Source organism: Plodia interpunctella, chromosome 27 (genome assembly GCF_027563975.2).
Source record: "Plodia interpunctella isolate USDA-ARS_2022_Savannah chromosome 27, ilPloInte3.2, whole genome shotgun sequence".
Lineage (NCBI taxonomy): Eukaryota > Metazoa > Arthropoda > Insecta > Lepidoptera > Pyralidae > Plodia > Plodia interpunctella.
Window position 1 is genome coordinate 4,181,554 of NC_071320.1, and position 14,422 is coordinate 4,195,975.

Below are 14,422 nucleotides of genomic sequence, written 5' to 3' on the forward strand. Positions count from 1 at the left end.
ACACATAAAAGGTGTTATTACTTCTGTGAATTTTCTGCACTTAATTACGGTAAGTCGTTCACCTCATTAAGTACGTTTTTTTTTACTACTTTCTTGTTGAATCTAAACATTCTTAAAACCTCGTTCGCACGGGCATATAAATGCCGCTAACGCGTTGACGTACTTTTATCGCTTTAGATTTTTCTAAGTTAAATAATATGTGATATTCGTGTGGATGTCGTACGAGACGACTAAGAGACACAGCCTAAGCAGCCGATAAGCAAAAATAGCATTCCCAAGGACCCTCCTTGGGAATGCTTTTTTTGACGTCAGGCAGGGGTCCGGTTGTAAAATCACAGCCGAATCTTCAAAAATATTTTTTTTACGCTCACTTCGGTCTTCGCGGTATCACAACCCCGAACACAAGCGGCAACATGCAGAGATGAGACAGATAGATTCTAACTAAACCCTGTCCAACGACAAAGACTAAAAAAATGCAAAATAGCGTTGCCGTATATTCATTTATGTTCTACTAGCTATTGCATGCAGCTCCGCCTGCGGTGACCTAAATTTAACCCCGGATCATATCTGTTTTAAATTTCATAAATATCGGCCTAGCAGTTTCGACGTGAGATCATGACAAACTGAAAGATATTTTTAGATTATAATAGAATATGAATTCCAACGCAGTTAAAAAAGCGTCCGTGGGAACTAGGTACGTACCTACCTTTACGACTACTGCGTCAAGTGATCGCGAACACACTAGTGAACTTAAACTGTCCGCCAGTGTGCAGGTTTCCTTACGATGTTTTCCTTCACCGGAAGCAAGTGGTGGTCGATGAAAACTACTGTACATGAGTCAGGTTGGTATATTCATCGTGTATCTTATTGTTGACAATTTTGAGTCACAACTTTTTTCTTATATCGATGACGATGACAATAAATAATTAAATAAATATATTAGGACAAATCACACAGATTGAGCTAGCCCCAAAGTAATTTCGAGACTAGTGTTATGGGATACTAACTCAACGATACTATATTTTATAACAAATACATATATAGATAAACATCCAAGACCCGGGCCAATCAGAAAAAGATCATTTTCCATCATTACCCGACCAGGGATCGAACCCGGGACCTCTCGATCCAGTGGCAAGAACTTTACCACTGCGCCACCGAGGTCGTCAATTTGTTTTTCAATTACGTTTTTTAGTTACAATGTTATTGAAATATTGCCCAACCCTGGACAGCTACCAATAAAAGTAGCCTCCTTTTAAAAATGTGTAGAAATCAATAAAACATTTTGATCAAAACAATGATAAGGTAACATAACAAATCAAATGAAACATCAAATCAATAATTCTTATTGTCACTACCATGTCTATTTTAAATCACAATCAATTATACATTATCAATAATCGTGTTTTATCTCTAATAAACATCGTAGATTTGCAAATAAAATATAAACAACATTGGAATAATTGATTTAATTAAAGCTCAAAATGCAATTAACACTTTTGTAATTACAATTTTAATCAATATTAATGTCGGCATTAAATTTTTATGTTAAAAAATAACAAAACACATGAATAAAACGTGTCATTATGCTGGTACAAACATATTAGTAATTCGCTATACGAGATTTTATCATTGTGTTAGAATTAATCTTAATTCTATATAGCTCTTGTTTTTTTAGCTTTACGTAATTAATTATCTCTATACACTTAGGTATATAACATCTTTCCCTCGAGATTTTCTCTTACACGAATCTGCGATTAAAATGTTACTGTTGTTAAAATGTTAGGCTACACATTTATTTATATGCACTTTTGACGACCTCGGTGGCGCAGTGGTAAAGTGCTCGCCTCTGAACCGTGAGGTCCCGGGTTCGATCCCCGGTCGGGTCATGATGGAAAATGATCTTATTCTGATCGGCCCGGGTCTTGGATGATTATCTATATATGTATTTGTTATAAAATATGGTATCGTTGAGTTAGTATCCCGTAACACAAGTCTCGAGCTTACTTCGGGGCTAGCTCAATCTGTGTGATTTGTCCTAATACCTATATTTATTTAATCATTATTACTACTTGTAAACTTTTTAATCTATATATAAAACTCTTGCTTTACTGACTGACTGACAGAACACACAGCCGAAACTACTGGGCGTAGAAAGCTGAAATTTGGTGTGTAGGTTCCTAAGACAGTGTTGGGAAGCACTAAGATGGGATTTCCTGAAATTCCCACGGGAAACTGATTTTTACTCACATACGAAGTTGTGGGCAAAAACTAGTAATATTACAAATAATGTAACTGTTCGTTTTGATCCAAATAAAAGAAAAAAGAAAAATTAACCAAAAAAAAATTATAAAATTTCCTTTAAAATCAACTATTTACGCAACCTCTCCGTTACACGTGATCTCGGCTGTGACGACACGAAGCCCAAAGGTCAACGTTAAAAACAAACTTTATTTTGAATATATTTCATAACGCTTGAAGCTACCAAATATTTTTTTATATGTTTTGAAGCTACAATGCACACGTTGATAAACATAACATTACATTATACAAAGACCATTTATTAAAACAGAAAACTTGTATTTATCAAATAAAGAACACAGATTATATAGATATATAACATATACACAACTGCATATTTATATATAAACAAACACGCCCACAAATATGAAAATTCTACGATAATATTTACATAAATTTCCATCGCGTAACTAACTGAGCTTAAGCACCAGTGCAAAAAATATTTGGGGGATCCCATCATATCTACACTTCTCATAAATTGTACTAGCTGCGCCCAGGGGCTTCGCTTCCGTGGGAATTTCAGGATAAAAAGTACCCTATGTATTTTCTACACGTGTACCAAATTCCATAACAATCGGTGCAGTTGATAATGCGTGAAGAGGTAACAAACAAACTAACTTTCGCATTTATAATATAACTAATATTATAAATGCGAAAGTTTGGGATTTGTCTATGGCTGAGGGTCGTGGCAATTATGTGGAATGTAACACACATATTGCCTACGTTTTGTGTTTAGGTGCCAGCTGAAAATCTGCGCTGTGGCTAAATCTGCCACTTAAGAACAACTGAGCTAAAATAATTTCGGCATATATCTCATTATTTGTATGCAAAAGTAAAAAAAAAAAACTATTTCGACAAATAAAATATTTCCTTCTTTCTCATGAGGAACTAGCTGCGCCCCGGGGCTTCGCTCCCGTGGGAATTTCGAGATAAATAGTACCCTATGTGTTATTCCGGGTTATATTCTACTCGTGTACCAAATTTCACAACAAACACACACATACAGCCTAACAAACTTTCGCATTATATATTAGTATCATATTAACTCCAGTCTTCCGATTGAGTTTTACAATCTGTACGACAAGCATCTGGCACACTACATGTTTTTAATTCGGCCCCAGGCCAGCACTGAAGGTAGCTACGCTGTAGAATCTCGCTAAATCACATCTACGCAATTAAAAAAACCGATAAACTCTCGATAATCGAGCTTCTAACATCATAAAGTTTGCATGTTCACACCATTATTATCGCGAGCCCGATTCTAAATCGGTTTACGATTAAAATACATGTTTATTTAACCATAAAACGGCCGTTTTAATGGTTTAATTTTCTTAGTTTTTAATAGATTGGAAAATTTTAATCGCCGCGATCGTAATATTTGTTTAATTTAGTAACGTGGACAAAATGACGGAGTCCTGACCTACCTAATATTATAAATGCGAAAACTGTATTGATATTACTTCTTCATAGTAGTATTCCTCATGGCTGAGGGTCGTAGTCGTTACATGGAATGAAACACACACAACAACTTTCTTGGCATTAGTATTATGTAGTGGTTTTTCATGATCATTCCATTTCACACACAAGTTAATAATCAACCAGTGTGCAGGTTTCCTCACGATGTTTCCCTTCACCGGAAGCAAGTGGTGGTCGATGAAAACTACTATACATGAGTCAGATTGGTATACAAATTCATGTGGCACGAGTAGGATTCGAACCTGAGACCTTTCGATCCACAGTCAGACGTCTTAACCAATACACCACCACCGCTTCCATTGATTGACCTTACGATTGATATTACGGAAATACTTAAATAAATTAAAAGCTTTCACCCGGAGGTTCGCCCGCGTGACTTCCCGTGAGAGCAGTTATTTTTCCGAGATGAAAGGTACCCTAAGTCCTTCTCCGTACTTCAAACTGCATGTATGCAAAATTTCAAGAAGATTGGATGAGTAGATAGAGCGTGAAGAGGTAACAAACATACTTACTTTCGCATTTATAATTTTGGTTACGATAAGGTTTTTGTTGCACTGCTAACAAATAAATAAATAAATAATCTCTCACAGTTAATCGGAAGGATCTCTTACAGTTAATCGGGTGAGAGGACGTCGGTAGTGTGAGGCTAGTTCAAAATCAAAATCAAAATCAAATCATTTATTCAGAAATTAGGCAATATACAAATAAATCTACCTTCGTTATAAAACAAGACAAACTGGCATTAATCTTTCTCTCATCGTTTCTTGTGCATCATTTAATTCTCGGCTGTGATGTCCAGAATACCAGGCTTCGCGTAAATCTTGAAATTTTAATGGGCTTCGCGCAAATCACTACTTAATCATGAAATGTTAAGAATTTTTGCGATTTTCCACCGAGCGTCCGCCTGTTTGACGTCAACCCTCTTTGGGAATGCTGTTGTTGTTTATTCGCTGTCAAAAGGTCGCCGCGTACGTGAGGATATAGAGTGGCGCGGGAAACACATAGATAAATTATTCTATACCATGCCAAACTATGTACAAATTCCGAAACTTAAAAAAATAATAAAAAGAAACGTTCAAAATCCAAGCTAATTTATTTGCAAAAAGCATAAATGAGTTCAATTTCTATTTAAATTTAAGAAATAAATAGAAATACACTCAAAATAATATTCTCCTAAGTTATTACGTAAGCCTACTAGCGCCATCTGTTAGCTAAGGAAAATACCATAACATTGATAAAAATTGGAATATATTGAAATTTTTTTAAAATTATTTATTCAATAACCAACCCTATGTACCTTTACAGTTTTACCCAATTAATATTAATAATTATATTAAAATTATTATTATTAGTATTATAAATAAGTAATTATAAATAATTATCACACAAAATATACGTATTTATTGTTATTCAATTATTGTTTATTCAATTGATTGCTTAGTGGTATATAATACCATTGTAATAAATTATCTTTTTGGTCGTTCAGATCAAAAACATTACCGGCTAGACACGTTCGACGAACTCGAATGCCGACGCGAATGCGTGAACAACGCGTAGTTAGTATGAGTGCTTTTGTTTACCGCAATAAAAAAACAGCAGTGTATAGCGAATCCGTCAAAGTTTGGTGCGGAGCCGGAATCTATCTAAAGCACAATATCTTATCATTTCGTGTATAAACATATTTTGTAACATTCTCATTAATTTATAATGAAATAAAAATGACTTTTGAATCATAATCAAAAAATTAAAAAAATTCTTAAATTAATTAAAATTAAAAAATTCTTCATAATCGTCGTAGTATTTACGTGGAATAGAATGAAACACAACAACTTTCTTGGCACTATTAATGGAGTGGTTTGCCATTGCCTTCTCCATTTCACACACACAAGTTAATAATCAACCGGTGTGCAGGTTTCCTCGCGATGTTTTCCTTCACCGGAAGCAAGTGGTGGTCGATGAAAACTACTATACACGAGTCAGATTGGTATACAAACTCATGTGGCACGAGTAGGATTCGAACCTGGGACCTTTCGATCCACAGGCGGGTACCTATATACCTTTGACATCGTACTCATCCTACTGATATTATAAATGCGAAAGTTTGTGATTATGTCTAAAGATATGTGTTTGTTACATTTTCACCCGAAATCTACTGGACGGATTGTTATGAAATTTTGTACACGGGTAGAATATAACCTGGAACAACACATAGGGTACTTTTTATCCTGAAATTCCAACGGTAGCGAAGCCACGAGGCGCAGTTAGTGACGTATTAAATATAAGACTAGGCTATAATCGTAAAATTACTTGTTTTTATTTCCAATTGAAAACTTCTGGTTACTGTAATTTACTATTATTGACGCGCTACTGTTTGCTTGCGGTCAGTAAATTTAATTATTGAAGACAATGCACAGTAATATTATCAAATATATTTGCCCGTGACTTGGTCCGCGCGGAAATTACTATTTTCAGTCGAAGAAAAGGAAATTTACCTTACGGATACTTATACCGTAAATATTTCCTGAAATATTAATACCTAGCATATAATTATGTAAGCTCCACCCACACTGACGGCGAACTCACACGCCGACGCGAATGCGAGAACATTGTGTAGTTAGTATGAGTATTTTTATTTACCGCAATGAAATACCAGCAATGTATACCGAATCCAACAAAGTCTGGCAACACAACCGACCTTCTGCCTAATATAAAATCTCCTTGAGTATGCCGTCGTTACCTATCAGCTGTCAAAGCTATTGTCCTTCAGTCCGCGGTCCTATTCTATATAAGACGGAATCATATGCCGTGCAAAATTTAAAGATATGTACCTACATTCTACTTATTAATTTTTAATATTGGACGTAAATATACAGACAGACAAACAAAAATTTAATAATTATTTTGTTTCCGCTTGTAATAAATGACAAGAACAAATATTAAAATCAATTTATCGCTGAGAACGTAATCCACGTAGTTTTATACAATACAGACAGTTGTTTAAATATAAAACACAATTTTCCATTATTAATTATATGATAATGATATAATTAATGGATAATTTTAGTTATTATTCATTTAACTGACATAAGAGTATTATGTTATTGAAATTAATTTATCTTAAAAGCATATTATATTATAGAAAAGCCATTCCATTGCACTTATTTGAAGTATACGTATAAACGTATGAATATTTTCTTAGGTATCCGTTATAATTGGATTTAACAAGAAGTTCGCAAAATATTTTCATTTTTAAAATCCTACTAATATTATAAATGTGAAAGTTAGTCAGGATGTGTGTATGTAGGTTTGTTACTCTTTCACGCAACATCTACTGGAGCTATTGTTATTAAATTTGGTATATAGGTACATGGGTAGAATATAACCTGGAATAACACACAGGGTATACTTTTTATCCCAAAATTGCCACGGGAGCGATGCCCCGGGGCACAGCTAGGGGCATTAGTATACGAACGATTTATGTTTTTATCAAAAATAATATTGAGCGAAAATACAATGGTATATTAAATGACATTAAGTTATAATTATTAAGTTTTTGAGTAACTAAATTAGTTCTACTATTAAAAAAATAATAAGTGAACTCTTTTCTAAAAAAAAACTAATTTCTTTCGATATGCGTAACGTTTTACGTTTCCATATTATGTACTTAGTTATGTAAAAATAATCGTAAATCAATTCTAAATCAAATCATTTAAGTATTCAGAAATTAGACCTTCAAAGACACTTTATCACGTAAAATTTTTAATTACAGGTACTATGTGCCCCTCAAAAAACTACCCTCGATAAAAACTACCCTACATGTTATTCCAGGTTATATTCTACCCGTGTACCAAGTTTCACAACAATCCATCCGTAGATTTTGCGTGAGAGTAACAAACATACATACTCTCATATTAACAATATAAGTATTATTATTTATTTATTATCCAAACTTATTCTATTTTTACAGGTTAAAACCCAATGCAACAGAAAAAGCAATATTACATATAATTCAATTAGTAGGATATTACTAGTATTTCTCAAAAAGCTACAAACTACTGGACTGCAAACTAATACCCTTTAAAAAGTCCTTAAACTATAACCATGCTTGCATCACTTGTCAATTCAAAAGTCACGCCACAATATGCAAAAAATGGAGCTATTTCAAAAACCTTTTTATTGACACTTTATTGCGAGATTGATCAAAACGAATTGTTAGTTAAACGTTCAAAAATTAAGAGTTTGTTTACGTATACGTATAAAATACTTTCGATATAAGTAGCTACGTATATACATATTTTAATTACCTAAAATTGTATCAACAATCAAGTTTTAGATTAGCGACACGCGCGCAACAATAAAGGAAGACTTTGAAAATTACAGAATTTCAACAACAATTTTAAATGATTATTTTTTATATATTATGTTACACTAATCATCCGGCTTCGTTCGCGTAAAATCATAATAAATGATCCACGTAAACCTTTCTCGGAAATAACACTATTTATTAGTGAAAACCGTAAAAAATCCGTCCGATAGTTCTTGAGTTTATCGCATCGCATACATACACAACGCGACAGTGGGACTTCTTGTCATAATACTTACATAAATAAAGATTTGAGATTCCGATCCTATTCTAAGCAATGAACACAATCTGCATTCTTTTATTAACAAAAACACGCGCGAAAATCTGCATATTTCCTCTCAGAATGTCATAGACAAGACACGCCTACACATTTGAGAAGATTGTACCCGGTAAAATCTGCCCCGCCCTCACGTTTTTTCTCATTTGTTTTTGGTAGTATGAATTTAGGTAACGCAAATGTAAGCTATTATTAAATTTTACATATATGTATTCACTTTTGATTGATTGATTTATTTATTTATTAGAATATATTAAAAACTTCTGTGTACCTAGCTCTTATTCGCGGCAAAAAATAGCCTATGTCACTCGCCTGCTCTCCAATTATATCCACACGGCAAATCACGTCAATCCAATGCTCTGGTTTGACTTAAAACAAGGACAAATTAACACACTTTTCACATTTATAATTAGTATGCATTAGGAGTATAAAATATTTTTTGTTTTATACTTCTTTATCAACAAGTATATATTTCTTAACTTTTTTATAAACATTTGTAATAATATTTATGAGAATATCTACTAGAATATCAAACATACATATATACATCTTAATAATAATATACATCTTCGATTTTCAAAGCTTTGATAGTGATTTTCACCAAAGAAAGATTCAATGGGACTATTTTTTATTGGTATTAGGTACACGACGTTTTGGAATTCATTGCACGTAACCCGACTTTCATGAAACGTAATCTCAAAGGAAAACTTACCTTATCACATAACTAATAAGTAGCTGCAATCCCACACACACAAACAAACGAACCAAACTGTCCACAACACTTGGCACACAAAAACCGTAGACAATAAAAAAAAATTTCGCGATCTGTCAATAAGCGCGCGCGGGAAATTAAACACGTCAAAAAATCAGGGCTGCGAAAATTTATTGGTTTTTATTTGGGAAAACTGTTTTTTTTTTAAAGCGGAATCGCCGTTCGTGGCTCGCGAATGCTTTTACCGACTGGCAAATACGGTGTGCCGCCCCCCCTTCCGAGGCAACGAGGCGTGGCCATATTGCCTCCATCGAGGCGGGGCGAACTCCACCTATATTAAAATAGTTTTATTTTGTGTTTGTTCGTATTTAAATAATAGTGAAGTTGTCAATTCGTTGGTAACTTGTGTCTTAATACATTTTTTATTTATTTGTGATATTAATATTAAAATATGCGTTGTGTCCTAACAAGGACTAGTTGTCCTACATCAATATCTAAATATTTGGACTGTATTGTATTGTATTGTATTTATTTATAAGATAATGGAATGTTGTTTAAGAATAACTAAGGACTATTTAGACCCTGTATGTATATGAGTTTATTGCAAATTACTGTATCATTACAAATGAATTATCATATAATGTGATTGATCTACCATTGTTTTTTTTATGTATCAAAATGCCAAATAATTTTCGTCGTCATAATATGACAGACAAACAAAAACTGCAAGTGTGATGTGAGAATATTTATGATAGTTCATAACCATATTTATATATATTTCTTTTATCTATGGTAAGCATCGAATGATAGAGCCACGATTATGCAATCATAAGAGCTACGGCAGCGCAAGAAAAAATTAATAATTATAATAAAAAATCTGTCCTACTCTGCTTTTGTTTACTTTTTTTTTAAATTTAAATTTAAATGATTATTCCAGTATTACTTTGAATATACAAAATTTGAAAATTTATTATTTTACCAGCGGTGCCGCCGTCCCGACTTAGGTACCTACCTAAGTACCTACTTATCTCGGTTAAAACCATAATTTTAAAAACATTGCCTATATTACTTCTGGATATTCTGTCTATCTCTGTGCCTTTCATTAAAATCAGTTCAGTAGTTTTTAGAAAAACATTTTCTTGTCATACTTAATAATTGTCTATGGATTTGTGCTTTTGAAATATTAATTTTTAAGTAATTATGATTCAGCAAAAATGTATAACTATACTTTTGTACATCAAATTTTAAAATGTTTAAAAAGATACAAACTACTGGCATTTTAGAACAGACTAACAGCTGACATTTTACTGGTACTTACTTAATACACGTATTGTAAAACTTTGTTGCAGTGGAAAATCCTTGATTATTGGTAAAAAGCCTATTTGTTTGATATTTGTATACTTCAATGCAATTATTTATCTAAAATAATATAGGGAGGTTTTTAAGAAGGACAGATTATTATTTACATAAAACAACTTATCAAATATTATATAAATAAATAAATATATTAGGACAAATCACACAGATTAAGATAGCCCCAAAGTAAGTTCGAGACTTGTGTTACGGGATACTAACTCAACGATACTATATTTTATAACAAATACATATATAGATAAACATCCAAGACCCGGGCCAATCAGAAAAAGATCATTTTCCATCATGACCCGACCGGGGATCGAACCCGGGACCTCTCGGTTCAGAGGCAAGCACTTTACCACTTCGCCACCGAGGTCGTCAACTTCTTTTTATGACATTTATTATTGATATCAAATTTTTATTGACAGTTACCATTTGTGTGATATTTTTTTTTTTTTAATTGAATCAATTAAGTACCTTACCTTTGTAAGTTAGTAATTACCTAAGTGTAGAATAATTTTTACGACGCGTTTTTTCGTTTTCGTGTACGGAAACAACATATATATAAATAAATGACGAATGGAGGCACTAATTTGGGTTGGCCCAGTCTCAAATGATTTAGTCATTTTTAAATATTTATAAACATAAAACAGATGTAACACTATTTGATATGGTGCGCTGTTTTGCTATGTATAGTACTTATACCATACAAATATTTCGTCACACGTATGATTTACTTCAACAATCTATACTATTATTATAAAGAGGTAAGCGTTTGTGAGTTTGTATGTTTGAGGCGGGTAATCTCCAAAACTACCGAACAGATTTCAAAAATTCTTTCATCATTATAAAGGTACATTATTCAAGATTGCTATAGGCTATGTTTTATCTCAAAATTCCCACGGGAGCGAAGCCCCGGGCAACATCTAGTATACCTATAAAATTAACACTCGAGCATAATCAATGGCAAATATTTAAGTAAAAATCATAATAAAATCAAATTAAATGTCATTCGTGTGAAGTAAACATAGATACTAGCTTTTTCCCGCGGCTTCGCCCGCGTGAATTTCTCACGGGAACAGTTATTGTTCCGGGATGAAAGGTACCCTATGTCTTTCTCCATACTTCAACTAAAGAATATTGGTTGAGTTGAGAGCGTGAAGAGAACAAACAAACAAATATAAACAAATAAACAAACAAAAAATAGTTAGGATTAAGAATAGCGATCCGACCAGGATTCGCAAGGGTCATGCCCACATATAAACATTCCTCTTGAATCACTCTATCTATTAAAAATACTAGCATCAAAATCCGTTAAGACAAAACACTGTTTCCAAGAAGTGCTGCCTCATAGCCATAGACAAGCGATCTCGAAGACGGGAGTGACTCGTGAAAAAGTTTAATTAAAAAAAAAACGCGCACTTGAGAAAATACTCAAGTTGCTTCTCCTTTACGATTCTTATTTCAAACATTTTTCTGTTAATAGTTACTTTTGTGCTGCGTTTACACTTTGTTCTTTTTTCAAATAGTATATTAGCGCGGTCGACCGAACTTCTTGGTTTCTACATTCGAATTTGGAACGCAGGGCGATGGCGGGGGACTGAGAGGTACGGGGAGGGTACGCTCTCTTCTTTTCTAGTGTGTGTTTGCCATGGAATTAGTAGGTACTAGCAGTACTAATTCCATGGTTACCTATTGTTAACACTGGTGTCCAATTTTTTCAAATCGTTAAAAACATCTGACATTTGACTTTAAGACTACCTACCGCCATCTAGTGGCAAGTATTCGCATACACACTAGTGAAATCAACTGTCAACCGGTAGGTATATGCGCAGGTTTCCTCACGATGTTTTGCCTTCACCAGCGGAAATTAGTGATAATAGTGAAAAGTGATGATTTAATCTTTTAATAATAATTTCCTGGTAGAGATTTGCCTATAGACCAAGAAAAACGGACTGTGGTCTGTATATAACTCATCGGAGCGAAATCAAATCATTTATTCAGAAATTAGGCCTGCCTGTGAAGGCCTAATTTCTTTTTCACGTCATATTCTAAATTAAATGATGTTTACCAAAGTTACAAAACAGCTAGCATTTCGGAACGACCACTGCTGAGAAGAAATGCCGACAGAAACTCATTCAAACAGTGTTTTGGTCCCCATCATGCCAGAAGGGCTTACCATTTTTAAAATATTTTATTTAATTTACATTAAACATAGGCGGGTGAATTTCACGAGCGTTTTGAACGCCGGCGCGGGCTGTCATTAGTGTTAAATTGTGCCATACACAGTAATCAATTTAATTATCCTATTTTATAAATAAGTAAAGTACTGGTACAATGTTAATTTTATAAATGTTTAATTTAAAAAAATGATTCTTTATTTTAAAAAAATATGCGACACAAATGGAACGCTACACGCCGCGTTCAAACAGTCGTGAAATTCACACAGGTATAAAAAAATTCATTTACCCGATCGGTTGTGTTTGTAGGACCGCCGTTTAATTGAGGACTAACCCCTTTGGGTATGCCGTTTTAGCCACTCGGCTCAACCTTTATATTCCTTGATCGCCTCATACATTTTCACATATAGTATTATGAGAGACAAAGACTTTTCTTGTGCAGTATCCATAATCCACAATTTGTAATTTTTTTCCACTAGAATAATATTATATTCTGTAAGTAGGTAACCTAAGTTTGTTTCTATCCGGCTTTTCCAATAATAAAGGATTTTCCACTGCAACAAAGTTTTACATTACGAGTATTAACTAAGTACCAGTAAAATTTATCGACATATCATAAATAAAATTATCATTTCTTCAACACTGTTTTCCTGTGTTTCTTTCGGCGATTCCTTTCAGCTGTTGGTCGTTCTAAAATGCCAGTAGTTTGTATTTAAGAAAACATTTTAAAATTTGGGTATAAAAAATACCTAGGTCTAATTTTTGTATGACATATTTTATTAATACGATATGATTTTAAATAACATTTAATTTTCCTAACATACCTGCTAAAATCTTTTAGGTACTACATTTCAAGTAAATAAATATTTAATTCATTCATTCATTCATGTGAGCATTTAGTAAAGTTATTTAGTAAGGACGAAAAATCCTCTTTCCGCTTTTTCCCCAATTCACACAATTAGGCATCCTTGTAGTCAGAGCACGCAGTGTGTATATAAAATAAATTAAACGTAGTATTTAGCTATTTAATTTTATATAAGACTAAATAACATACAAGTTACAAGTATCTTAACTACTTAAAGCGAGTCTCAAACTTTGTGGCAGTTTTAGTGCTTAACTCAATAAGCATTTACGATCAAATTTTGCTACCGAAGTTAAAATAAGTAACTGCTTATACTAACTTCAGTGTATCCTATACGGAAATCCAACAAATTATAAACGCGAAAATTTTCACATGAGGATATTTGTTTATTCAATCACGCGAATCGTATTGGACGGATTTCGATGAGATTTGGCACACGGACAATTTATCCCGGCCTTAGAGAGTCGGAGCACAGGGTCCGCATTCATACTTTTCAGCTCCCCTTCAAAACAAACAAAAACAAAGACAAGTCTTGTCTTACAAACGTACTTGCGCCATCATCAATTTAATACATGTGACTTGCAACTAAACTAAGCACTTATAACTTGCGCCACTACTGTTCTCTTTCGAACGCAGCACCGTCATCCCAAACACCCAACTCTTGACTAATTAAAAACCTACCGTTGAGTTTTTATTTCCCTCATTCTCCCTGAGGAGGGAGAATGAGGAAAAATTCTTAATGGTTGATATTTCACGCTGAAATGAAGAGCGCTTTATTTTCTTTATTAGTAGCCCGTCCCGGCTTCGTTCGGGTAAACCTATACTAAATTATACACATAAATCTACTTCAAGAATCACGCTATCTATCCGCATCCAAATCTGTTGCGTAGTTTTA

The 14,422-nt window shown here is 33.6% G+C and overlaps 1 protein-coding gene across 1 annotated transcript in view; it reads right to left on the reverse strand.

The window, feature by feature from the left end:
* LOC128681538 (homeobox protein invected-like) overlaps positions 1-9,390 on the reverse strand; it is a 66,128-nt gene extending 56,738 nt beyond the window's left edge. Inside the window, exon 1 of the mRNA XM_053765522.2 lies at positions 9,130-9,390. The gene's annotated coding sequence lies outside the window, so the exon portion shown is untranslated. The remainder of the gene's footprint in view (positions 1-9,129) is intronic.
* Positions 9,391-14,422: the final 5,032 nt, after the last annotated feature.